This window comes from Capricornis sumatraensis, chromosome 2 (assembly GCF_032405125.1).
Source record: "Capricornis sumatraensis isolate serow.1 chromosome 2, serow.2, whole genome shotgun sequence".
NCBI classification, from domain to species: Eukaryota; Metazoa; Chordata; class Mammalia; order Artiodactyla; family Bovidae; genus Capricornis; species Capricornis sumatraensis.
In genome coordinates this window covers 212,521,222-212,547,857 of record NC_091070.1, presented here as the reverse complement: position 1 = coordinate 212,547,857, position 26,636 = coordinate 212,521,222, and the positions used below count along the sequence as shown (strand labels likewise).

Below are 26,636 nucleotides of genomic sequence, written 5' to 3'. Positions count from 1 at the left end.
ATCCCCTTAAAAATGATTAATGGAGTGTTCCTTGTATCCTAGTCAGTGTGCAATAAGTTAGTGAGTCTGTACTATGATGTGAATGGACCCTCACACTATTGAGCTAGCCACTCCCCACATCAATAGAAACACCTGGATCACGTCTCTGTCTGGTACAAGGTGGTTGGCCAAGGTAGGAAGAACAGGAAAGCAAAAAGAGAACTCAAGTTACTTGTAAGGAAGGAAGTGGGTGAAAAGTAGCACTCACTGAGCGTCTACCACGTTCCACTTGTCTCTTGAGCATCATTTTCGGCTGTTTTACGCCCACTTTGCAGAAGGGAACACTGGGAGATTAGTCCTGCCCAAGGTTTCCCAGGAGAACTCTGTTTAACTGATTCCAGGTCCTGGCTCTGCCCACCAGCCTCCCAGCCAGAGGGTCGGAGGGGAGGATGGATGGAACAGTGAAGTGGGAAGAAGCTTTTGCTCACAGACTAGAGAAGAGTAAACACACTGGTCATGGATGTGTTTGAACTCTGAGCCCTTTTCCTGCTCCCTAGGCTGAGTTCTGAAACTTCTCATGCTAGTTCCAGAAATGATGCCGTGAACACTGGGGCACGTCTAAATAAAGCCCCCACGTGGGTGTCCCTGCTCAACTATGCATGAGCTCTCCGTGACTTCACCCCCAGTTCCTCCACCTTGTGGAATGAGCACAACTTCACTCAATGCACAACCAGGAAAAGCAAAACTTTCCAAAAATACTTGAATGTTGACAGGAGATTCTTGCATCCCAGTGAATAATTGGTTTGTGTCAACACGTCTGTGTGTGGATGTAACCTAAATTCACAGAACTTACAATTCTGTAACTACAAAACAGGTTTCATGGCCCCAGTTTTCCAAATCTCAGTGGCTAACTGCCAAGCTAGCAGGGAGCCTAACCTTTCCCAGGACCCTCAGGTGGTTGGTACTGGTCCCCAAAAGGGTCTTCTTGCATGCTGGCTGCAGCCTGCAGAAAGGGCGGACCCTGATATTGGGTCTACCCCTCCTCCTGTCCTGAGAGGTCTCCATCACTGTTGTCTGACAGATGTCACAGAAGTGGGACCACCTGCACAACGGGGTCCTGCTATCCCCTGGACCTGCTCACCAGAGCCTCTGCAGACTCCTCTGTGTTTGCCCAGTCTCAGTGGTTTCTCATGGCTTAATGGAAGATGCTCCTTCCCCAAGGTCATGCCCAGTGAGCTGGGTCCCGCCACAAAGCTACCTAAGCCTCAAGTGTTACAGCTCTTTCAGTTGTTCACCCCACATTACCCTGGGATACCTTTAAACCAATAGCAGGTGCTGCCCTCTGGCCAACTATCCTGGGTCTTTCAGAGTGGGCCAGTTGAGTGCCAACTGGCTCAACAGTACTCCTATGCCCAAGGGCATTTTCCCCATGGAAGGCCACTCTGCCCATGTGCACAGTAGGCTGGAAGGACCAAGCACTATTCATTCCCCAGGAGCGGCCCTCATTCGGTGACTTTTGGGAACTGGTGTATAAACACCCCAGCTCCCTTTTCTTTGGGTGGGATAATTCTAAGACCTGCGTTCTACACATCTGGGTTTCCCAGAGTATTCCTGCGGGGTTATGCCCCAGGTCCTCACTGTGACGACTGATGTGATCATAGGCCCTTTACCGGCTACTGTGCTTTCCTGTATTATGTCCACCCCCTCAACTGGTGTTACCTGCATCTCAGAAAACCACCTGCCCTTGAACATCTGTCTCAGGTCTGCTTTTGGGAAAAACCAAATTAGGTCAAGACTCTCATACCAGGGGCATCAGAATCCCAGCATCAGACACAGATGTGCCAAGAAGCAGCCCTCCTCTGCAGGGACCACCATCTTGCTGGGTGGTCCAGGTTATTGACCGGGTCGCCATCAGCTGCAAGGCAGGTCTCCTCTTGGGAACTCCCATTTTCTGCAGGGTCTCGTATCCTTTTCTCCCCAAGGCCCAAGGTACTTCTGTGGAGAAGAGGTGCTGGCTTGCGCCCCTCAACTGCATCCCAACCACAGCATCTTTGAGCTTTCCATTTCTCCATCACGAAAGAGGGCATGCCTGTCCACCTCAGTCAGTGGCTATGAGGAGGAACAGCAGCAACAGCTCCTGCCCAGCTGGGTGCTAGCTGCACGCCAGGCCTGCTTCTTAGTGCCTTAAGCAGTGCCAACGATTATCGCTGACAGCCCTATTTTAAAACTAAAGAATCAGAGGCTGAGGGAGGTGAACTCCCTTTCCCAAGTCCTGGAGCTAAGGTGTGAATGCACCTCTGACTCTAGAGCCCTCTAGGCCTGAAGTCCAAGGCCACAGCACCTGGCAGGAGACCCTATGGGGTGTGGGTGCGCCTGTGGGTTTGTGGGTTAGGGATGAAGGGGGTGGAGAGAAGCAGGCCAGCCCTCCCTGGGGGTGTGAGGCACTGACTGAGTCCAAGGAAGCATAGCAAAATTGGTACAGTCTGGGCCCCCAGCAGAATCTGAAGGGGGAGGGACAGATTGCATGGTGAGCAGGGCCGAGCAGGGCCAAGCAGGCTGGGGGCAGGATCTTAAGTGGAAGGCATCTCAGAAATGACAAGAGAGGAGCTGCAGCAGGGCGGGCTCCAGGGACCGGAGCTGTGGAAGGGAGGCTCGAGGCTGCTGGGGGAGTCTGAGTCTCTCCTCTGCAGAGGCGTGGGGACTTGGTGCAAGGACCAGGCTTCGATGGCCCTGGCTGGGAGGTGGCTGGACACACAGGCTCTACAGAAAGGATCAGAAGAGGGCTGCTGTGTCTCCCACAGGGTCCCAGACATGCAGGCAGACTCTCCCCAGCCACTGGGAGTCATAGGGTCGTGAATAATGGACAGCTTTGCAGGCAGGGCTTTAGGGTTGACGAGGCTGCAGGTTGGAGGCTAAAATGCCATGCATCCCGGGGCCTGACCCTGAGCAACCAGCACCTTCTCAGCAGAGGTGCCTCCTGGCACCTTGACTCATCTGCAACGAGTGACTTGCAGCATCTCCTGCACTCTCCAGAACCCCCGAGGCTGGGAGCCACGCAGGTCCCTCAAAACCAAGCTGGATTTTCTCTTGTTAAGTCACAGGATAAAGCACTTTACATATTAATCAGGTTAGGAATCTGAGAGTACATATCAGGGGATTGAAATATGTAGATTTTGATGATGAATTCATGCTCATCAGAAAACCAATGAATCATCCTAACTTCATTATCAGGAATTATTTGATGGGGGAATCGGCAGGGGGGCTGGGGGAGCGAGGAGGGGAGTGCCAAGGGGGCGAGGATTTCTTGGTTCTCAGCCCAGACTGTGCTCTCTTCTAGAAACAGACTTCTGCAGCAGAACCACTTGTTTCCAGGATGGGTGTCCTCACCAGGGCTGCCTCTGGGAGGCCTCAGCGAGGTTCAAGGGCATCGCCTACTGAAGTCAGACCCTGAGGACCCAGGCGAAGTATGTAGACAGACACAAATAACCCTGAGAACACAACTCCCTGCACAGTTGCTTTAAGAGACCGGCGCAGCCACTTCTGTAACACTAACCCCCTCAGGGACCTGGGGTAAGGTCTGCCGCCTCTCTGGGTCTGTTTCCAGAGATGGATCCAAGGACTGAAACCCCCAAATTCCAGGCCTCTTTTAGGTGTGGGAATCCAGCTGAGAAAAATACAGACATTTTAAAGAGTAGAAAGAAGCGCTCATATTTTTAAATAGGGGGTCGGGAAGTCCTCCCCGAGAATGTGACCTTAAGGTGCCACCTGAGAGGCATGGAGGAGTGGGGTGACATCTGGGAGGAAGAGCGTTCAGGTGGGAAGGACAGTGTGAGCAAAGGTCCTGAGGTGGGAGGGGCACGCCTGGTGTCCAGGCAACAGCAAGGAAGCCAGCGCGGCTGCAGGTCTAGATGGGGACGTAAGGTCAGAGGGGTCATGGGGAAGGGAGTAGGGTCAGAGGGTGCAGGGACATTAAAGTGGGGTACGGACAGACTTAGAGAATGAACTTCTGGTTACCAGCGGGGGAAGGATGGGAGGAAGGGATAGCTAGAGAGTTGGGGATCACATGCACCCACTGCTGGATTTAAAATGGATAACCAACAGGGTCCTACTGGAAAGCACAGGGAACTCTGTTCGATATTATGTGGCAGCCTGGATGGGAGAGGGGTTTGGGAGAGAAACGGATACATGTATGAATATGTATGGCTGGTCTCCTTTACTGTCTATCTGAAACTATCACAACATTGTTAATCGGCTATACTCCAACACAAAATTAAAAGTTAAAAAAATAAAGCGGAGTGTTGAGATCAAAAGAATATTAAGGAAAGGTGAGACGAGGACCCAGCAGATAAAGGGCCTCCTCTATGGGGTAACCCGAGGCACTGCGTGCCACCCAGCAAAGGGGGAGTCAGGACAGGCAGTCGGCAGAGGAGCGTGGTGTGAAGCGGGGTTTGTGTGGACACATGTCTTACAGAAGATGACACTGCTGTGACTGTCTCACGTGAAGGCTGGCACACGCTGGTCCAGGGGTAGGGGGCCTGGAAATACCGAGATGGTGGAACAGGGCTGCGTCAGGCCTGGAGGGCCTGCCTCCATCCTGGCTCTGGCACGTGCCTGCTGACTGATGCTGGGGCTCGGGGTCGTTCCCCACGGAACGAAGCAGGGGAGCGGCAGCATGCTTCTTCCGAGCCTCCTGGAAGCCTCAGATTCCGGCGCCCCTCTGGGCCTGCTCTTCCCTGGGATCCGCGGGCTGTGGCTGTTCTCCTGAACAATGCAAATAGAATATCCTGGGGCTTACACCAAGTGTGTCTACATCCTACGGTTGGGTGGACTTTGGGCATGGGGGCCCAAGCTGGGCGGGGGTGGGGAGCAGGATGACCTCTGAGGTTGAGAGGTGAGCCCTCCCCTCTCTGGACTGCTTTCTTTGAGAGCCACAGAGTATCAGCCCTGGTGTACTTTAGAAGCACTCAGGGAACTTAACATCCATGCCCCACTCAGGACAAAATGGAACTTCCTTTTCTCGGGGTTGGGGGGTTGGGAGCAGGAACAGCTCTCTCCAGGGATCCTCATGGGGCTTCGAGAGAGAAATACAAAGTGGGTTGATTCCGGTTTGACAAACACATATTAAGTGGCCTCCCTGAGTAAGGTGCTTTCACCTGCTCTCATTTCCCAGTGCCTTGGAGGAGGGAATTCTCTCCTGTTTTGCAAATGAGAAAGCTAGGGCTCAGAGGTGAACTGGTCAAAGGACTCTGGCTGGTCTATGTTGATGTCAGGCCGTCACAGTCAAAAGCTTAGTCACTTTATTATATTGCACCAATTGACTCCTAATTCTCTCCCTGGCCCTGGGAGATAGATTTAGAGAGGAGGAGATTGAAGATCAGAGAGGTTAAGCATCTGGCCCAAGGTCACAGGGACAGAATATGGCAGAGCTGGCATTTCCTGCCAGCCCATGAATCAGGATGCTGAAAAACACTGTTTCTCTTGCAGCCTCCTAACCAAACGTCCCACTCCCCAAATATCCATCTGGGGCTGTGGTTCTTACTAAAGGGATACAGTGGAGTCATTACCAGACTCTGAAGAGATAAAGCATTGCAAATTGAACGAGAAAATCTATTTTCACATCCTGATGAAGACATAACTGACACTGAGTGAATTGTTCTAGAGGAAAACACAGCCCCTGGTTTTCTTTAAAAAAAAACTTGGAGTTATGGCTTTAGAAAAATAGGAGCAGCTGACTATCACAGATAAAAATGCCCTTTTGCCTAATTGGATCTTTAATAAGGAATCCTAATTAATTCCCCTGAATAGAGAACTTTTACACTGGTGTTATCTCAGCCCTGAGCTGATGGGCCTGGTTATTTCCAGATACGGAATAATGAATCTTTCCCAGCCGGACTAGGAGTCGCCAGAGATTTGTCAGCTTCCCTGTGAAAGCAATTACTTGCCAAGGCACTGAGGGGGAGGTGGAGCTGGGGGAGGGGCTGGGGGAGGGTAACTACAAGCAGAGGGATTGAGGGGGATGTAGGGGAGCTTAAGAGGGCATCGTGGGGCAAGGGTTGGGAGAAGATGGGCAACCGTGAAGGAACCCACTGGTGGAAGGATGAGGGCCATGTCAGCTTCTGGGGTGCCGCCTCCAGCTCCGAGCGCAGCCGAAGGGACATTTGCCTTCATGCGGAAAACGTCACTTGATAGAGCTTGACAGGTATGGATAACTGTGAGGGCTAAACGGGCAGCACGTGGAAGTCAGGAAGCAGGTCTGTCTGCGTCTCCTCTTGGCCGGGGCAATGGCTGGGCTGTCATTGCCCGGGGGCCTTCGTGGCATCCGTCAAGCCAGCATCCAATGAAAAGGGTTATCTGGACAGCTCAGGCCACAGACCAGCGGCGGGGAGAATGCGGCTGAGTGACACGGGCCGTTTGTCTGTGATGACAGGACTCTCTTGCAGGAGAAGTCTGGGGGCAGTCTGTCCTGTGCTCGCGGAGCATCTGCTGGGCTGGCTGCACGTGGCAGTCGAGGTCTGGGCAAGCTGGAAAGCCAGCCTGAAGCTTCTGGAAAGCCAGCCTGAAGCTTCTGCCAAGCACAGCTCAAAGGAGAGGAGTCACACCAGGGGAAGGAGTAGGAGCCAGGGTTGGAGCTTCGGGGGCCCCCTTCAGTCTCCTTCCAGCTGGAATTCCCACCCCAATCCAGGGCATGGGGTGGGGGGCACGAAGACCAAGAGGTTGGAAGGAAAGGGCGCTGGCTCAGCCTGCGGCTCGCCAGCTCTGTGACCCTGGCCTGGTGACCTTGCTCACTCTCCATTTCTCACAGTGGCTTGAAAATGCCTAGGAAGCAATGAGTGGAGACGCCTGGCACGTAGCTGATGCTCTACCAAGAATGCTCGTCTTTTCTTCAAACCCTCCCAATGCCAGAAAAATCACCGCCACGGGCAGCTCCTGCTCGAAGGGAGTCTGTGGTACTGTGTTCACATGTGAAGAGTTAGGAAGTCTGTGCGCAAGGCTGGGGTCGGGGAGGGAGAGGGTGAGGGGAGACTCACCATCCGCCTGATAAAACTGGGGCCGCTGAAGTTCAGAAAGCTGAGCGCCCTGCTCAGAGCAAGGGTCAAAGCCCTGTTGTTCATCCCTGTCTGTCTCCGCGCGCCCTTGAGGTTACTGCCAAACGGCCTTGGGACCTCAGAGCTGCCTGGCCCAGAGGGTCATGACAACCTCCTACTGTGGTCTCCCGCTGGAGGCCAGTCTGCAGCTGCCGCCTGACTGATCAGCTGCGGAGGCTGAGACCCAAGGCTCCTGAAGGGAGGTGTGCAGCTGTCCATGTGGAGCACCTGCTGGGAGGCTCCGGGAGTGGGAGGGTGGCGGGGGGAGAAGGGAGGGGGCCCTTCCAGGTGCTCAGCCATGCAAGGTCAGAGGAAGGACACAAGCAGGATCTAACAGCTGGGAAGCTGGTCCCCTTCAAAGTCTTTCTTGCCACGTGTTTCTTGCAACTCTCTGCAAGGCCCCGAGATGGTGAGTAAGTTAATTGAGGTCACCCAGCAAGTTCGCAGCAGAGCTGGTATCTGAATCCAACATGGACTTCTAAATCCATGCTCTTTCTCTTGTTCAACTCTGCCTTTCTTGAGGTTCACGGGTGAGCAGGGAATCCTGGCGATCTTTCCTGGGATGATGAAGGGGAGACCCTGCTGCATGGTCCTTCTCTCAGCAAGGTCTGGAGACCTGGGCTCAGAGCCCTTGCTACCTCCTTCCTGACTTGGGTCATGGACACCTGGAGCTGAGACTTCTTGGGGAACAGCCAGCAGCATTCAAGTAGGAGAATCAAGCCTACTGGGGACCCAGCACGGGGCTGGGGGTGCTCAGCACCAGCTTGGGAGTTAGCAACCCAGATGCCCTTTGGACAAACATTCTCCAGGTTCGCCTGGCACAAACGTCCTTCAAGGAGGTCTCACAACATAACGGAGCTGGCAGAAAAGACCGCAGGAGGGAAAACTGAGGGAAGGGAGAAACGTGGGGGGCAGCCTGTGAGCCTCAATAGCCTGTTGCAGGAACAGAGCCCTGGAATTCCCTGGTAGTTCAGTTGGTAAAGAATCTGCCTGCAGTGCAGGAGACTTTGGTTCGAGCCCTTGGGTGGGGAAGAGCCCCTGGGTGGGGAAAATCCCCTGGAGAAGGAAATGGCAACCCACTCCAGTATTCTTGCCTGGAAAAATCCCATGGACAGAGGAGCCTGGCAGGCTACAGTCCACTGGGTTGAAAGAGCTGGACACGACTTAGCAACTAAACCAAAAAAAAAAAAAAAGAAAGGAATAGAGCCAGTTCAGTTCAGTTTAGTCGCTCAGTTGTGTCCAACTCTTTGCGACCCCACGGGTTGCAGCAGGCCAGGCCTTCCTGTCCATCACCAACTCCCAGAGTTTACTCAAACCCATGTCCATTGAGTCGGTGATGCCATCCAACCATCTCATCCTCTGTCATCCCCTTCTCCTCCTGCCTTCAACCTTTCCCAGCATCAGGGTCTTTTCAAATGAGTCAGTTCTTTGCATCAGGTGGCCAAAACATTGGAGTTTCAGCATCAGCATCAGTCCTTCCAATGAATATTCAGGACTGACTTCTTCTAGGATGCCAGACTCCAGTATAATTCTAGGCAAAATTGAATGCTTAGTTCAAGAGCCGGGGACTTGCTGCAACGGGGACTGTCCTGGGACATGAGAATGGCGTGGGAAATGCAGTCCTGGAGGATCAGTGGTGCACAGTGGGCAGGGGCCGCCCTCTGCTGGCTGGGACACAGGACTGAGTCTCTACAGACCCTCGGAGAGAGGACAGAGAGGACCTGAGACTCAAGAAGAGCGAGCCAAAAAGCCACTTGAACGATGCAGTCAGGGCAGAAAATGAATCAGAGCTCAAGGAGCAGAAGAGAAGGGGTAGACCAGAACTCAGAGTCTGGCGGGGACAGTGTCCAATTCCTGGCTCAGATGCTTGCTAGCTGTATGACTTTTCACAGGTGTCTTTACCTCGTGGAGTCTTAAGTTTTTCCACCTAAAAAATAGGGATGATGGTATATTCTTTACAAGCGTTTTGTAGGGAATGAATGAGATAATGCATGAGACCCTTGGCACAGTGCCTGACACCCCCTAGCACATAAAGATTATGCAGCCCTGAAGGCGTATTCATGCAGGAAGGAGAAGATAATCAGAGACTCCAAGAGGCCAGACAGAGCGCACCAGAGCCTGCTCCAAAGGCAAGGAGCACTCCCAGGAGTGGTGGCCTGGGGGGAATGGATCGGGCAGAACCCAGATGGGTTGCAGCGGGGAGGATGCTGAGCCTCTGAGGTTCAGTGTCTTCTACAAGACATGATTCTGCACTCATAGATGCTGATGAAGATTCAGTGAGGTAGTAAGTGCAATGACATTCAATTTGCCTGCAATGCAGGAGACACAGGTTCCATCCCTGATCCGGGAAGATCCCACATGCCCTGAAGCAACTAAGCTGTTGCGCCCCAGCTTTCAGAGCCTGTGCTCTAGAGCCTGGGAGCCGCAACTACGAAAGCCCAGGCACCCTAGAGCCTGTTCTCCAAAACAAGAGAAGCCACTGCAACGAGATGATCGCGCACCACAGCTAGAGAGTAGTCCCCGCTCGGCACAACGGGAGAAACGCTCCCGCAACAGGGTAGACCCGGCACAGCCAAAAAATTATAAATAAATAATGGTAAGTTAAAACAACTAAAGGTGATGTCATTCAGCCCTGGAAGCAGCTGGCTCACAGAGACAACCAAGACATATTTGGCTACTAATTTATCTTGATATCTGTCCCCTTGCCAAAGGGCTCTGAGGCCAGGCGAGGTGGGATGAAGTGCTACCTGCCTTCCTTTCTGGTGGTGGTGAGATGGGGCGGTGAGGAGGGTGCTGAGACTCTAAGGTGTCAGAGGCTCCATGTATTCAACAAACTGTCAGCAAACGTTGATGCCTGCCTGTTGCTAGGACTTTGGCTGAGCCCTGAGGATTCGGGGATGTCGGATTCAGTGGATGCTCTTCGAGCGTTCATGTTGGGAAAAGAATGCTAGAGAACCATGGCAAGTGCCAGCTCAGCAGGACCCAGGCGGTGGAGGGGCAGTGCAGGGAGCTGGAGGAGGGGAGGCAGAGATGCTGCCACAACTCACAGTTTCAGAAAGGAGACAGCCTTTGCGTGGGCCTCCACCAGGAGACAAGGAGAGAGGCTAGCCTTCAAAGTCCCAGGGTTGAGACTTTCTGGTTCATCATTGTAACCACAGGGCATATCACAGAGCAGGATAAGCACCTGGCACAGAGCAGGCAGGCAAAAAGCACTTGTTAAATAAATTCATAAAGTCCACTAGGAGTCAGCGAGCTTTGTTTTAGGAAACAGATGTGCTTGTCCGGCCTTGTGCCTAAACTAAAACTAAACATGTAAGTCAAATATAATCTGGGAATTTCTGTGCCAAGAAATCTAATAATGGAGCCATTCATAAGAAGATTGAGCATTTATTTCTTAATGGGCAAAAATCCACCCCTTCCCTATTATTGCCCTGGCAGGAATTTTGTTCAGGCCCAGTGTGGCTCTCAAACTTGCATCTATTTCAGAACACCTGAGAGAATAGTTACAAACACTGAATTTGGGCCCAATCGTCAGAAATTTTGGAGCTAGTCCTCTAGGGTAGGATTGAATCTGCATTCCCTACTGCCTTCAAGGCAAGTCTTTTGATTCAGGGAATTGGTTGGTGCATCACAATTTGGGAAACAAAGGCTGCATTCTAGAGGGTGTTCTTTTCAGTTGTTAAAAACATTTATTAGGCTGCGCCAGGTCCTAGTTGCAGCACATGGGATCTTTAGTTACAACAGTGCAAACTCTGTGCTGCATGTTGGATCTAGTTTCCTGACCAGGATTGAACCCAGGCTCCTTGCAAGGAGCACAGAGTCTTAGCGACTGGACCACGAGGGAAGTCCCTAGAGGGTATTTTTTTTAATTGGGGGTAGAAGTGAGAGAGGGGGTTTAGGGGCTCCTGGAAGCTGCCATTCTGGCCACCTCTTCCCCCCTCACCATGCCCATCACAAGACCGATGTTCCTCAGTTTCTGGGGAAGACAGTCAACTTCTGAAAAGCCCGCTTCCCACTTCACTGTCCGATGGCCTTCATCATCTCTTTCCCCAAAGCCACCCACCCTCCACCAGTTTGTGGTCCTCCACTTTAGGGCACACGGGGACCCCCTGGGAGCTTTACAGACGTCTGGCTCCCACCTCTGGGCATTCTGACTTAATGGATCTGGGTGTTGGTTCTAACGGGCATCGGGGTTGCACTAACTGCTCTTCATCCTATATCCCTGGCTTCCCTCTGGCCCAGAGATCAACATCGACGGATCACTCTGCTTTCTCTGAATCTCCCCCTCGGCCATGTCACCAGTGACCAGAAGAGGGATCTGGAGGAGAAAGATGAAGCCACGTGGAGGACCAGACTTGGAGGACGGAGGTTGCAGACTGAGGACAGAAAAGAGGGTCCCGGAGGTCGCAGAGCTCACGCCTACAGTGGGGAGCCGGCTCATCACCCTGATTGCCTTTTTCCCTGTCTCCCTGGGGTTGGTAGGCAGGAGGCAAAGAGCACTAGAAGGACTCCTGGTGGGATAGGTTGCTGGCAAATTGATTCTGCCCCAAACCTGGGGCAGGTGGAGTGAGCAGCACTCATTAGACCTCTCGAGGCCTTCCTGCCAGGCCCAGTGTGCTGCTGCTCAGAGGAAGGAAGGGGAGGCTGAAACTGACGTGGCTACAGAAACTGACATCAGGCGCCAGACAGGCATTTGCTTAACAAACTGGCTAATTTTAACCTCTGTCTCCCAGACCAAAACTCTTTTGAAGGGAGAAGGAACAAAAAAGAGAGTGCTATTTAACGCATTTCTATTTCTGTGCTACATAATGTCTCTCTGAGGTGGCAAGTTTGAGCCTAATTGATTTCTTAGTCAAAAGGGGGAAAAAAAAAAAGACGAAAAGGAAAAACAACAACTGAGAAACCTAACCTCACGTTGCAATCAAACCTCTCCAAGTCTGCCGACTGCTGAGCTTTTTTATTTTTTTAAAGACTGGCCAAGTGACTTGCATAATTTAAGATCCTTTCTAGCACTGATCAGCCTGCTCTGGCCAAGCAGTTTGCTGATTAGTTATTAATCAGACTGAGTTTAGGATGAGTAATCAGCAAGAGTCAGGGCTAATTTGCAAATGTCCCCCAGGAAGGTTATTACTTAAAATACTTGGTGGAGAGGCTCCATGTTAACCTTTGCAATTAGCCACAGGACATTGTTACTGGTGAGGCACAAGTAGGCTTCTCTTCCCAACAAACCACTCCTGGACACCTACTAAGCGCCAAGTCCTGCCTTTGTAGCTTTCCAGGTTCTGTATGCAGTGGTGGGGAAGGGAGAGGATAGAAAAGAAACAAATACAGAAGCCAGAAAACACCAGGGCTTCAGAAATACCTAAAGTAAAACAAGATGTCACGATAGAGCGAGGGGTTCCTTTAGGTTGCATGCGGAGAGAAAGTCTTATTTTAAGGAGGGGAAATTTCAATTGAACTCTGCATTTCAAAACTGCAGAGGTCTTTGTGTGTGTGGGTTTCTTTGTTCTTTTAACTATGAAGAAAGAGGGTCTCAAACCCTGGAAATAGCTAGTGCGGAGACCCTAGAAGGGAATCTGCTTGGCCCATCCAAGGGACAGGAGGAAGGTGAGTGTATCTGGGGCAGAGTGAGTGGGCGTGGGGGACTGGATGGAAGTCAAAGAGGTGGGCAGGAGCCCAATAGTGTAGATCTTGTAGGATTTGGTTCTAAGTGTGATGGAAAGCGGTGGCAAGCCTTACATAGGGGGGAGATAATGTGATATGCAGACATCAGCTCCTCCAGTTGCTGTATGAAGAATGGATTACAGAAGGGGTGGAAGCTGGGAAACAAAGCCCTTGAGCAGACAGATGCTGGTGGCACAGAAGAAGCAGAGCAGCTTCCTCTGGAGATTAAACAGAGGTGGAGAAGGCTGGGAGAGGACAGACTGGGAGTGGGGAGGAAACGTCCTATGTCCATAGACAGATGAGTAAGTAAATAAACAAAATGTGCTACATACAGACCATGGAATATTATTCAGCCTTAAAAGGGAATGGAATTCTGATACACGCTATAATGAGGATGAGCCTTGAAAACATTATGCTAACACAAAATGTATGGATGTTTGAGTTGGACTCTAAAGAAAGCTGAGCGCCGAAGATTTGATGCTTTTGAACTGTGGTGTTGGAGAAGACTCTTGAGAGTCCCTTGGACTGCAAGGAGATCCAACCAGTCCGTCCTAAAGGAGATCAGTCCTGGGTGTTCATTGGAAGGACTGATGTTGAGGCTGAAACTCCAATACTTTGGCCATCTGATGCGAAGAGCTGACTCATTTGAAAAGACTGTGATGCTGGGAAAGATTGAGGGCAGGAGGAGAAGGAGATGACAGAGGATGAGATGGCTGGATGGCATCACCAACTTGATGGACATGAGTTTGGGTAAACTCCTGGAGCTGGTGATGGACAGAGAGGCCTGGCGTGCTGCGGTTCATGGGGTTGCAAAGAGTCGGACACAACCTGAACTGAACACAAAAAGAACAAATATTGTATGATTCCTCTTGTATGAAGTGCCTAGAGTAGCTGAATCCATAGAGATAGAAAGTAGAAGCGTGGTTACCAGAGAATGGGAGGGGATGGGGAGTTACGTTTAATGGGTTCTGAGTTTGGATTTGGGAAGGTAAGAAAGTTCTGTAGGTGGACAGTGGTGCTGATTGCATAACAATGTGAATCTACTTCAGGACACTGAATTGTACACTTAAACATGATTAAAATGGCCAATTTAATGTTATTTTACCACAATTTTAAAAAGTCTGCTTTGAAGTGTTCATTTTGAGATTCCATTAAGAGTTTGAGATTCCTATTCATACATATGGATCCCAAAAAGGTCCTTCAGGGCTGAACATTTACACTGAGAGTCATTGGTGTGTAGGTCATATTGAAAGTCAACCTGTGATTCATCGAGATTACCTGGGAAAGAGGGTGAATGGAGAAGAAGAGGGTCCCAGGACCCCCTGCACAGTCCACGTGTAAAGGGTGGACAGAGGCTGAACCATGGAGAAGACAGCAGAGGTGACAGAGAAGGGATGGCCATAGGCAGCTGGCTACGGGGTTGAAGGCAGCCAAGAGAAGAAACTAGTTTCAGGGCAGATGGCCCGTGTTGGATGTTGCCAGGAAGCCACGTCACATGAAGACGGAGCAGTGACACTGGTCACTTCCCAAGGCCAGCTTCAGTGGCAGCTGGGGCAGATACTGAGAAAGGGATCTGTCTCAGCAGGTGTGGCAGCAGGATGGAGCTGAGTGATGGGGGAGTTCGGGGCGTGCTGTTTTTGACTTCAGATGGTAGATACAGAACACATCTCTATGTTCTTAAACATTAAACAATGTTTGATAGGGAAGAAAAAAAATGACGAGTGCAAAAAAAAAAAAAAAGGAGATGATTCCAGCAGGGAAATCTTTGGAGAAGAACAGATCTGCAGCATAAAGGAGAGGCTGTTCTTTGACAAGAGCTACGGCATTTGTCTGCTAAAATTTGAAGTGTGGCAGAGAGACTCGCTCACCAGTCATTTCATCTGCTATCACGTTCCCAGGCTCCCTTATGGTGAGGTTGAACCATGTGAATATTTCTCTTTTTTTTTAACTTTTTATTTTGTATTGGAGTATAACTGATTAAAAATGTTGTGACCGTTTCAGGTGGACAGCAAAGGACTCAGCCGTACATATACATGTATCGATTCTCCCCCAAACTCCCCTCCCATGCAGGCTGCCACACAAGATCTAGAGCAGAGTTTTCTGTTCTATACAGTGGGACCTTGGTGGTTATTCATTTAAAATATATCAGTGTGTACACGCCCATCCCAAACGCCCCAGCTATCCCTATCCCCCCTCCTCGCCCTCTGGCAACCAAGTCTGTGAGTCTGTTTCTGTTTTGTATAATAAATAAGTTCGTTCGTATCTTTTCTTTTTAGATTCCTCATATAAGGGATGTCATGCTGTGTTTCTCCTTCTCTGTCTGACTTACTCCACATGACTATTTATGGCCAATGAAGTGTGAGTGAGCGTGATATGCATCGTATCTGGGCTGTGGCCATGAAAAGCCCATGTTAGATCCGCCACTCTCTTTGCCTGCTATGCCACTGGACAAGGCCACATATTCCAGACAGTGGAACTACAAGATTCTAGATCCTGGATACTCCTGGGTATGACTGTGTGGATTAGAGAGACTCCCAGAACAGACGTGCAGCATAAGCAGGAAATAAACCTTTGTGGTATGATACTACTGAGCGTGAGGGTTAATGGAGTTCAAGGAAGGAAGTGGCAAGGGATGAGGCTGGGGTGGCAGGTAAGGGCTGGATCAAGAAGGGCCTATCAAGGGCTGGAATTTTATTCTGTAGACAATGGAAGATGATTGAACGCTTTTGCCTGGGGCTTAGCATGTCAGATCTGCATTTTAATTAAACCATTCTGGTAGCAGTGGGGAGGATGAATTGGAGAGTGCCAAGAAGCTGAGTGATCAGCAAGGAGGCTATTATAACCCACAAAGAAGAAAAGATGATGGGCTGAACTGGGGGAGTGGTAGTCAAGACTGTAAAGATATGCCACGGGGGGTTCATTGGGGGGAACTTACCAATTAACTGAATGTGACTGGTGAGAGAGAGGGATTAGACAGGACGATTCCCAGAGCTGTGGTTGACTAGGTAGAGGGTAGTGCCATAAGCCAAGAAAGGAAACAAACCCTGCCCACTTTAATCATCAGTTATGAATGAAGTTGGGATCCGTTGAGTCGGAGGCATTGGTGAGACATGAAGGGAGAATTGTCCAATAAGTACTTGGCTCCAAAGGCTGGTACCCAGTGGGGAGGACGGGCTAGGGAGCCACATTTGAGAACTGTAAACAGACAGGTGGCTTATCTGAAGCCGCGGGAGCAGATAAGCTAACCCAGGAAGAACATGGGGGGATGGGCAGCGCAGTTAGGTGAGAACAGAATCTTGTGGTCATTGAAGAAGACAGAGAAGGAATGGTCAGAGAGGTCAAGAAAAATCACAGCGAGCAGCCTCAGAAAGAAAACAAGAGAAAAGGAAAGTTCTGGAAGGAGAAGTAAGCAACAATGTAAAAGAATGCAGAAGTATCCAGTAGGGCGACACCTGAAGATGACCTTTCGGCTTTGGCATTGGAAGTGGTAGTGTTTGGGGTTGGGGGCTGGTTCTCTGATGATGATCTTAATGGGAATAGTTTCAGGGGGAGGCTGGGGGTAGAAGCCACAGTGAAGTAGGTGGAAGTTACTGGGGCCAGAACCCTGAGAGGCAGCCGGGACAGACTGCTCTTCCAAGAACTTCGATGAGATTTCCCAGAGACGCTGGAGTTCTAGTATCCCACGAAGTCTCTCCATTGTGTTCAAACCAAGCCTGCCTTCTCCCTTCCCAAATGACAAAATCCGCTGAGTCTAACCATGTCATTTGCCACTTCATCAGATTATCAAATGCTAGCTTCCTGCTTGCATCTTGCTTCTCTGGTGAGTTGTGGGTATCACACATCAGCGACTGGGTGCGGAGGAACTGGGATTACAAGAAGTATAAGCTCAGGGACAGAACTAGGTCAGTCTTAGGGAGCCAGGAGAAGTTGTGAAAGCAAGGGGCAGGCAAAAACCAGAGTGAAACATGGGCTAGGCGATGCCAAGAGCACGTAGAACAAACATCCGTAGCCAGGTGGGAGGGCGAGACCAGGACTGGGGCCTCGAACATTGTTCTGGAAGGTGGATGGTGCCAGAGCGAGGGGCCTCTGGAAGGGCCCAGAACAGCACCTTCCATCTGTCTTCGCGGCTCCATCGGGCATCTGGCAGCTCTTCCAGAGAGGTCGACAAGAGCATCTCACTGTCTGGTGCCCTTCACGGTCCTGGCACGAGCTGCCACGCAGACGCCATGCTTATTACCAACCTGTTGCACGCAGTCGGACCCACGGGGTGCAGGCCAGCTGCCCGACCTCGGCTTCCCACACACAGAACTTGGCCAAGTCGCCGGCTCTAGAGGAGACGCTATGCCGAGAGCGGACGACCCCGGCTTGCTTCCTGCCCCGTCCAGCTGCAGCTCGCGTTCTCTTTCAGAGAACAAGTTCTCAGCGACGCAAACAAGAAAGTCATGTGGCGCGTGCAGAAGCCCCAGCCTCGCGCTCCAGATCCCCGGGCCCGGGCTGCCAGCAGCATGCCAGGGCTCTAATCCTTTCCCACTGCTCAGCTGCAGAGCCCGTAATGCCACTTCCAACTCCGAGAGATACGGGAGATGAGATTTTAAAGGGCTGGTTATTTATGGTCTGGCTCCTGATGGAAAGAACAGATGTAATTTCATGGGCTCCATCAGAAGAGAACAGCTTCTCGGGCTGGTTTAAAGCATTGTGATGTGGCAGGAAAGGAGAGGGAAGTGAGGTTGTCACAGACCCACAGGGAGGCAGGAGGTTCTGAGTCTAGGCTGGAACAGGCCCATTCCCTTACCAGTTCCGGGTGCCACTGGGCTTAACGGCCTCAGTCATGCACCATCTCAGCTGTTTCATGAACATCTCTGCCAGCCTGAGACCTTGACCCTGCCTTGCTCCTGATATTCAAACAGACTGAAACCGCAGAGAACAGGCATAGACCTTACACCACTTGCCTGTATGAAGTTCACAGGAAAACAGGGCACTGTGACATGGGTCTCTACACGTGTAATTCCCTCTGCCTGAAATGCTGATCCTGAGTGCCTCCCACGGCGGCTCCTTCTCAACAGTCAAGCCTTAATCTTAGATCCTGTCCCCTCAGAGAGGCCGGCCCAGCCCCTTTTACTTAAGGTCTCCAGAGCTATTATTCCCCATCCTGCTCATTTCCTTCGTGGTACTCATCACAGCTGTATTTTACATATATTCTGTGATTCTTTGTTTCATAGCAGTCTCCCCGGAGTAGACCAGAAGTCCCACAAAAACAGAGACTTCATTTGTTTTCTCCACCACTGTATTCCCCGATGCCAGGCTCAGTGTCAGACAATGGAAGGGCTTAACTAGTTTGAATGAATGAATGACGACAGAAAGACGTTGGCAGGGAAGATGGAGGTGGTAAGGCTGACCGAGGTGCTGAAAGGAGACACTGCTGATAATGCTGCTGGTGCTGATCCCTGAGGATGACTTCTCAAGGCCCTGCCAGAATACATACTTAAACACCAAACTTTTCAGCCATAGTCATTCCTGTCCCACGGCCATCTCCACTAGTCTCATCGCAAACAGTGTATATCAATAACCCTGTCCCTGTATCTTCTTCCTTGCTGTGGCCTTAACTTCCCTCTCTGTGCCCATTTCATGCTGGGGAGGCCAGCACCCCCTGGCCCGGCTCCTTCCCCTGTGTTCCTCTGCTGAATGACCCCACCATAGCCATCAAGCCAGAGATGGGATTCACCCCAGACTCCTCCCATGCCTTCATTCCTCCTTTCCAGTGAAGCCCCCAAAGCAGCTGACTCTGTATCTGAGGTGTTTTCTGAGGTCGCCGTCTCCGCTCCATCCCTTTACAACTACCATACTTCAAGGCTGGACGATCTCTCGGCTGAGTGGTCACCGAGTTTTACAGCTGGCTTCTGAACCTTCTATGAACCCAATTAAGATTCAGGGTGATCATATTCCTTCTCTGCCTAAAATACTTCAATAGCTTTCTTTAGTCTACGGACTCCTCTCCCCGTATATGAACGTGGGGACAAGGTTCTTCACGACCCTTGCTCTTCCGGTGCTCGTCTCAGACCTTGCATCCTGGCCTTGCTCTCTGGCACCCTGCACCCCACTTGCAATGCTGCAAACACAGCAGGGCTCTTTCTGGCTCCACGTCAGTGATAAACGTTTGCTCACCCCTCAGTTCAGCTCCAAAGTCGCACCATCTGGGGATCATTCATCTGGGTCCTCCCAGGAGCCCCTCTATTGTGAGGGAAGACTGAGTCCTTTCAGGAGGACGCTTTTGGCTTCTGTCTTCCTAGTGACCTGGTATTCCTTTGGTGAACCACTTCTTTTCCACTCCCAGTCAGAGGTTTCGGTAGAACAGATAGCTATGTGACCCGGGCCTGGCCAGTAAGAATATCATCCAGCTATATATCGACGTTGAAGGCAGAGCACACGATTCAATTCTGGTCCAATCACGGACCATCTGAGGGCTTTTGTGGGAACCTTTAGGAAAGACACACTGTCTTTCTGCTAGGACTGCTAAATCAGTAGGATGGGGGAAGCTGACGGTTGTCACCTCTGCTGCCTCACGGGGAAAGTTGGCCCGAGAGTGAAGCCAAGACCCAGGAAGACAAAGCTGGGTGAGGGGAGAAGCAAATACAGGTGGCCTTATCTACCCGCCTTGATCCAGCAGTGCCTGAAGCCAGCTGGACTCCTCAGTTATAGAAGACAACATATTCCCTTTCTAGCTTGAATCAGCTGGAGATGAGTTTCTACATCTTGAAAAAAAAAAAAAAAAGAATTGTAGCTATTACATGTCTTTTTTAGCCCCAGGGGAACTTCTGTATACCTCTAAGAAAAGTACCTAACACATGCTATTGTAAAGTACTTAATTATATGCTTAATTATATGCCTCTCTGCCCTGATTGTGAGCTCCAGGGTCCTGTACAATGCATGCCTATTACATAAACATCTGTGGAGTAAATAAATATCTCCCTGGGGATGGGACTGTGTTTCTGTCTCCCTAGCACCTAGCAGAGCCTAGTTCATAGAAGGCTCTCAATAAATGATTACTGAAAAAAAAAAATAGGGAAAAAGTAACAAAGAATGAAAATGATCTAAACCAATGGTTTGACAAAATATATGTGAATAAATAAATAAGTGAATAGTTATTAACAAATCCCCATTGGCATGCTGTTTTCATTCTAATTATATCTGAATCTAATGACTCTTGAATGAAATATCTAGTTAAAAGTCGCTGAGATCAAATGGTTCTAGTTGGCTCAAATTCCATGGGCAAAATGCTTAATAATTAAAACTCAGTGTTTCAAAAGGAGAAATTGTTACTAGCAAAATTTCAAACTGAATGTCTGTATAGTAGATGGGAGTTTTTGTATCCCCACCTATAAAAATAAAAGCAAGCCAATGAAGGGAAACAAAGTAAAGAAAAATCCTCAAAGTTGAATCCAGAGAGTAGGTTGAACCTGCTTTCCAGAGAAATTCTCTTTTCAAAAACAGGTGAAGGGACTTTCCTGGTGGTGCAGTGGTTAAGACTCCACACGTCCATTACAGGGGACACGGGTCTGATGTATGGTTGGGGAATTAAGATCCCACATGCCTTGGAGTATAGCAATAAACGAAAAACAAACAACTCCCCCCACCAAAAAAACCCAAAACAGCTGAAGTCTATTGGGCGGCCCTGGGGGCAGGACCTGGGAACGCTAGGCGTTGGAGTCGGCTTTCTCCTCTTTTTTCCCAGGTGGAAGAGGCTACTGAGGCTCAGAGGTGGATAGCAGAGTCTCCAGGGTGGGTGCATGCTGGAGAGAATCCTCCCTAGAGAATCCCTGGGACCAGAATTCCTGGGCCTGTGTCTCAGGGGTCAGGAAGGGTGCTCCTACATTGGCCAGGAAACCCAGGCAGCAGCCCTAGAATGATGCCCTCCCGCCCCTCATCTCCCTCTCTCATATCAAAACGGGACCCACCTTCAAGGCCCGGCTGGAATGCAGGCCCTGCCTGGCGGCCCCAGTCTCCTGCCCCAGGACAGCATCCTCCTCTAAAACCCTGCAGCGGGTTCTCCTTCCTTTCCTTATTTTGCATGTTCAGTGGAGGCAAGGTTGTCACACAGAGGCCTGCGGGGGGCTAGACTTGAGGGCACAGAGGGAATGGGCAGCAGATCCCAAATGACCGCAGTGAAACGAAGCATGAAATCCAAGTAGACTGCAGGAAGCAGAGAAGAGAGGCCGAGGGGCTGCGACTCCCGGTACAGGCGGAGCCACAGAAGATGGGAGAGTGGTCTTGAGTCTACACAGAAATCGCGGACTCAGGAAGGAGCTTTGAACTCCCTCTACCATACACACCCCCGTGACACACCCCTGTGGCTGGCACTTCAGCTGGCCCCAGAGAAAGGGTGGCTTCCACCTTGAGTGCAGGCCAGGCCTTGCCTGCCCTCCTCGTCACAGGAAGAAACGGCCACAGGGGTGGAAGAGGCAGAGGGAGAGGAGCCAAGGAGGGAGGAAGGCCCAACAGATTCTGCATCCTCATCAATCTGAGACTGTGAGAGGGGCTGCGCCTCCCCCCTCTCTACAGAAAGTCTTCTCCACACGCTGCCCCTTCTTCCCAACCCTGCAGACTCCTTAGGGCTGCTGGGGCACCGCCCCTGCCGCAGGGCGGCTCAGAGCAGCCATCAGCGCTGAATGAGTTGAACTGGCCAGCCCAGGGCCTGGGTGTAGGCAGAGAAAAGTTGCTGCTTTTCATAGCACGCTCACAACGTGCAGCTCTGAGAAGACAGTTGCAACCAAATCACCCCCACCTGCTGACTCTGCAAGGGTGTCCTCCTGTCTGACTCAGGGGCTCTCTGCCAGTTCCCTTCACCTGGTGCCCAGCTAATTCCCCAGAGCGGGATCAGGCAAGTGTCACTCTGCCTGGTGAGATGCCACTGGGCTTGCAGGCTGGGCTGTGGCCATGGTGGGGTCACCAAAAATCGGGCGAAGCTCAGAGTGGCCTCATCATACCCTTTTTCCCTCAGAGAGTGAGCACCTTGCTTCTAGTTCCCATCCCAGGACTAAGTCAGGCAGCAGTTTACATGTTTATCCCTTCCAACATGCCTTGTAGGTTGGTATAATGAGCCCCATTCTTCAGATGTGGAAACTGAGGTTCAGAAAGGTTAGTAAATATCCCAGGATTCCACAGCGATGAAGAGGTAGATCTGGGTTTTGAGCTCATGACTGTCTGAGTCCCAAGTCTGCCGTCTCTTCAGTTAGATGCCAAGGGGCAGGCTCAACACCTAAGGTCGGAGACACTACGCAGACCTCGCCCCTGCTCTCGGAGGGGTGTCTGGCTTTCTCTCCTCTCATACAGCCCAGGGGAAGCTCCTGCTGAGATGCCAGGGGACAGAGTTCAGCATGAGGCAAAGGGGAGAGATTCTGGGTGGATTTTAACTCACTGATTTTCTCCATGATGGAGAGGCCGCTTCTGTAATGGCCTGGCAATTACTTCTCCTCGTTATGATAACATGATCCTAATTCCCTCCAGGGACCCAGAAGCCCGGGCTTTAAGAGACTCTTCTGCATCCCTTAGTCCCAGCCCTTCGAAAAATCCAGGGGCCTCATGAGGAGCTGGAGCCGTGGTGAGCATATTTTCATAGAATTGGAGAGGAAGGAATAGGGCTCCCTGAAGATCACTGCCAACAGATGGGGTCAGAGCAGAACAAAGACCACTATCCACCCCTGAGAAGGATCAGTGAGCAAAAACTGGCCCCTAAATTGAGTTCAGTGAACTAGAAGTATGTATGTGTCAGGGGGGTTGACTTGGTGATGTGTATATGGCAATGACTTGGAGGAGAGTGTGTCCTTTGGCTGTGTGAGTGAGTGTGTGTGTGTGTGTGTGTGTGTGTGTGTGTGTGTGGTAGGGGAGTAATACCAAATCTGCTATGTGGATTGTAACTCTCAAGTCAATTCAAGCCCAATTTGGCTCCTGGTCAATCACACGCACAAAAAGACAATTAACTTTAGGGAGAGCAAGTCTAAGACACTTGGGACCCCCTCAGCATGGCAGGGTTGCAGGGTTCAGTGCTCACTACAGTAACAACATTTTCTCACTCAAAACATGTATGGTCGGATTCTCAGAAGCCAGGGATGGACAAGCACAACAGGACGCGGTAATCCACCGATTAATGTATATACATCACAGGACTTTACGGTCACGGGCAGACACCACTGTTATGTACCCCTCCCACCCCCGTCTTTCAGTATGTCAGTGCCATTGATTATATCCTGCCACGTTTTTGGCTTTGAATTGTCCTTTGTTTTATGCAATCATGTCCTGAAAAGTTGGCAGGGTTTTTTATTTTGTTCTCTAATATCCTTATTTGGCAAAATAAAAAATTATCAAGCCTATGTTTTCCCAATCATTTGGAACTTGAAGTCCATGAAGTCCAAACCCTAATTTAAACTCTCCTGCTTACATCCTCCTTGGAGGGGGAGGAGAGTGTGGGAACTGAGTCAGGGACAGTCCATGTCACCATCCTCTTCTGAATCATCACAAATCTGCCACCTGATAGAAGAGGTGTGATTTAGTCGCTAAGTCAGGTTTGATGCTGCGAACCCATGGACAGGGGCCCATCAGGCGCCTCTGTCCATTGGATTTTCCAGGCAAGAACACTGGCGTGGTTGTCATTCCCTTCTCCAGATAAAGGAGATAGTTTCCCCCCCACCCCCCTCTAAAAGGTGTATCTGTTTTCTCAATAGATGAAGGGATGTCTAGCTGTTCAAATTCATCTTTCCAGATGTTGTCTTTCTCTGCTTGGTGAAGAACTCAAGCTGCTGCTGCTGCTAAGTTGCTTCAGTTGTGTCCGACTCTGTGCCACCCCATAGATGGCAGCCCACCAGGCTCCCCCGTCCCTGGGATTCTCCAGGTGAGAACACTGGAGTGGGTTGCCATTTCCTTCTCCAATACATGAAAGTGAAAAGTGAAAGTGAAGCCACTCAGTCGTGTCCGACTCTTTGAGACCCCATGGACTGCAGCCTACCAGGATCCTCTCTCTGTCCATGGGATGACTCAAGAGAACATCCTAAAGTCCTATTGCTTTTATCCGCTGATAAAAGCAATACACTCATAAACCAGGAGCATCCCATTGTCACATGAGTCCAGGGATCCATAAAGGAGAGGGGCTGGGGAAGGAGCGGGTTCTTTGCACAGGCTTCCTGAGCCTGCAGCTTTGTTCAACCGTAACTGCTATGCAGGTATAAATTAGAACAACAAATGCATCCTGCCTGGCAAAGGTGACACAGACCCTGTAAATGATTATAATTTAATCTTACAGCAGAGTTCTGAATGACTCCCTTAACGATTTCCTCTGCTTAATTCCTTCCCCACTGAGTGACTTAATAGGAAAAGGAATACTCTTTCACGTTTGTTTCCCTCCAGAAGTTTGGACAACCGTGTAGATTCACACCTCGGGGTGAGGGTGGGGGCTGTGGGAGACTATTTGGCCTAGGGATAAACAAGTGCATCGCAGAGGCCTTGGGGCTGGAAGAGAGAGAACCAGCAAGGCTATCCGTCTCGGTATCTGTTGGCAGAAGTGGAAACTTGGATACAATCCATCAAGAGACCTGATGGAGTGAATTGTGGCAGTCTCACAAGGGAATGCACCACAGCCGCCACAGTCCTTCACAAACATTGCATGACGTAGTGTGCTGACGTGACTAAGAAGATGGGCTTTCAAGTCCAGCTAACCTGGGGTTGAATCCCAGTTCTGCTCCTTACTACCTGTGTGACTTCAAGCCAGTGACCCAACCACACGGGGCCTCATTTTCCTCATCTGTAAAAGGAGGAAGATTATGCTACCTACTTCATAGAAGTCTAAATGAAATATAGCTGTAAGAGCTTAGAATCAGCCTGCCACATAAAAGCTCAATAAATACTGCTTATTTACTAAATAAATTCTATTCTCACACCTATTACATTTAGGAGACATGTGTAATGATATAGGAAAAATTTTCATGATATAATGTTCAGTTAAAAATATATAGTTACTGACATTTTTCAGATCTTAATTTTTTATATTAAACATATATATAAATGGCCAGCTAGCTTGATCTAGGCAAAGCAAAAAGGCCAAACGGGAATACATCAAAACGTTAATCCTTGTGGGACTTCGCTGGTGGTCCAGTGGTTAAGAATCTGCCTTGCAGCCTAAAAGAGGGGGGAGTCTGGGGGAGAATAGATACATGCATATGTATGGCTGAGCCTCTTTGCTGTTCACCTGAAACTGTCACAACACTGTTTATTGGCTATATCCCACTACAAAATAAAAAGGTTTTTTAAAACATGAATCTGCCTTGCAATGCAAGGGACGTGGGCTTGATCCCCGATTGCAGAACGAAGGTCCCAGATGTTGCTGGGCATCAAAGCCCACAAGCTGCAACTACTGAAGCCTGAGTGCTCTGGACCCTGAGTGCCACAACTAGAGAGCCTGTGAGCCATAAGGAATGATCTCGAATTCTGCAACTAAGACCCAACGCAACCAAATACAAACAACGTTAATACTTGTTATTCATTTCCCTATACATTTTAATATTGTCCAAGTTTTCTATAAGGAGCATATGTATGACATAGACGATCAGAAAAATAGGTATTTTACAAAAAGAGGGCAGGGAGACAGAAGGTCTTCAGACTGGGCAGGTCACTGGGAGTGTGGTTTGGTGGATGGTCATCTAGACTTTCCTCCCAACACTGAGCACCCAATGTCCAGTCACTGCCCCTGGACCAACCTCCACACAGCAATCAGCCATCGGCTCATGTCTGCCTGTCTCAACACCCCATCCAGGGCAGTAAATGACCTGACTTGGCCAAGTTTTTGCGACACACTTATGACACCAAGGTCTTCTGACCCCCGGCTCAGCATACCTTCTACCACTACATGAAATTTGAGTTTCCTGGTCCCCGAAGCTCAAAGTCCATATTTGGCAGGAGTCTGTTCCCACTTTATCCCTCTCAAATAGTCATGTTTGGGGCCTGTGGTGGATTTGTCTGTTTTCCTCACTGTCAAAGGGCCATGTCTTCCTCAACTGGCCTTTCTACAACGAAACCTGGTATAAAAGAAATGTTCAACATCAGCCGCTCTTTTTCCTCCTCTCCCATCCTTCCTCCCCTTCCCCGCCCATGTCTCTAGCCCGCTGACCACTGTGTCTGTCTTCCCAAGGGACTATCCATCCCTGACGCTTGCAGCTGCCACTTTCTGCTTCACTCAGGCCCCTCAGTGACACCTCCTCCTCCTCAGTCCCAGGCAGTGAGCCCCACCTTCCCCGGCACCACGCAGCAATCAAGACTGCAAAGAAGCACGCCTGAGCGCACCCTTCTATTGGCTCCCGATGTTCTGACCCAGGTCCCCCTGCTGCCCTCGTCCTGATAACAGAACCACCAGAACACAAGAGCACATTACGAATGTCACACCACCATTCTCGAGGCTTGTCACCCAAACAGAAAGCACGTCACTCCCTAAGCCAGCCCCAGCTAGGGCCCACCGCATGGGTCCAAGCCTGGGAGACCACAAACAACCAAGGCCGGTAAGCCTTCATCATCCGTCTCCTCCCAAACCTGCCGACACCAGAGTCTCCGTGGCGGCAGAGCACAGCTCACAAAAGCCCTGCTTTGTGGTGGAGCCAAACAATAGGAAGTAGGTTAGCCCTTCCCGCAGGAACCAAGACGTGATAATGCCTCTCCCGTCTCAGAGCCCTGGGCATGGGAAAAGCAACTGCCACTCAATGTTCTAGGCCCTTTGTTGGATGCTTCCAGCAATGGGACAATATTTCAAATCATTTCACTGAGACCCTATCCATGTCCTGATACCACTGTTAGTCGTAATGCAAGTTCCTTGACCAAATCCCACCCTGATATTCTTCAGCGAGGCCATGCTTCAAATCAGGTACCAAAATCACC

The 26,636-nt window shown here is 50.4% G+C and overlaps 1 protein-coding gene across 2 annotated transcripts in view; it reads right to left on the bottom strand.

The window, feature by feature from the left end:
• Positions 1 to 26,636, bottom strand: part of CSMD2 (CUB and Sushi multiple domains 2) — a 678,038-nt gene that overhangs the window by 387,734 nt on the left and 263,668 nt on the right. The gene's annotated exons all lie outside the window — the stretch shown is intronic.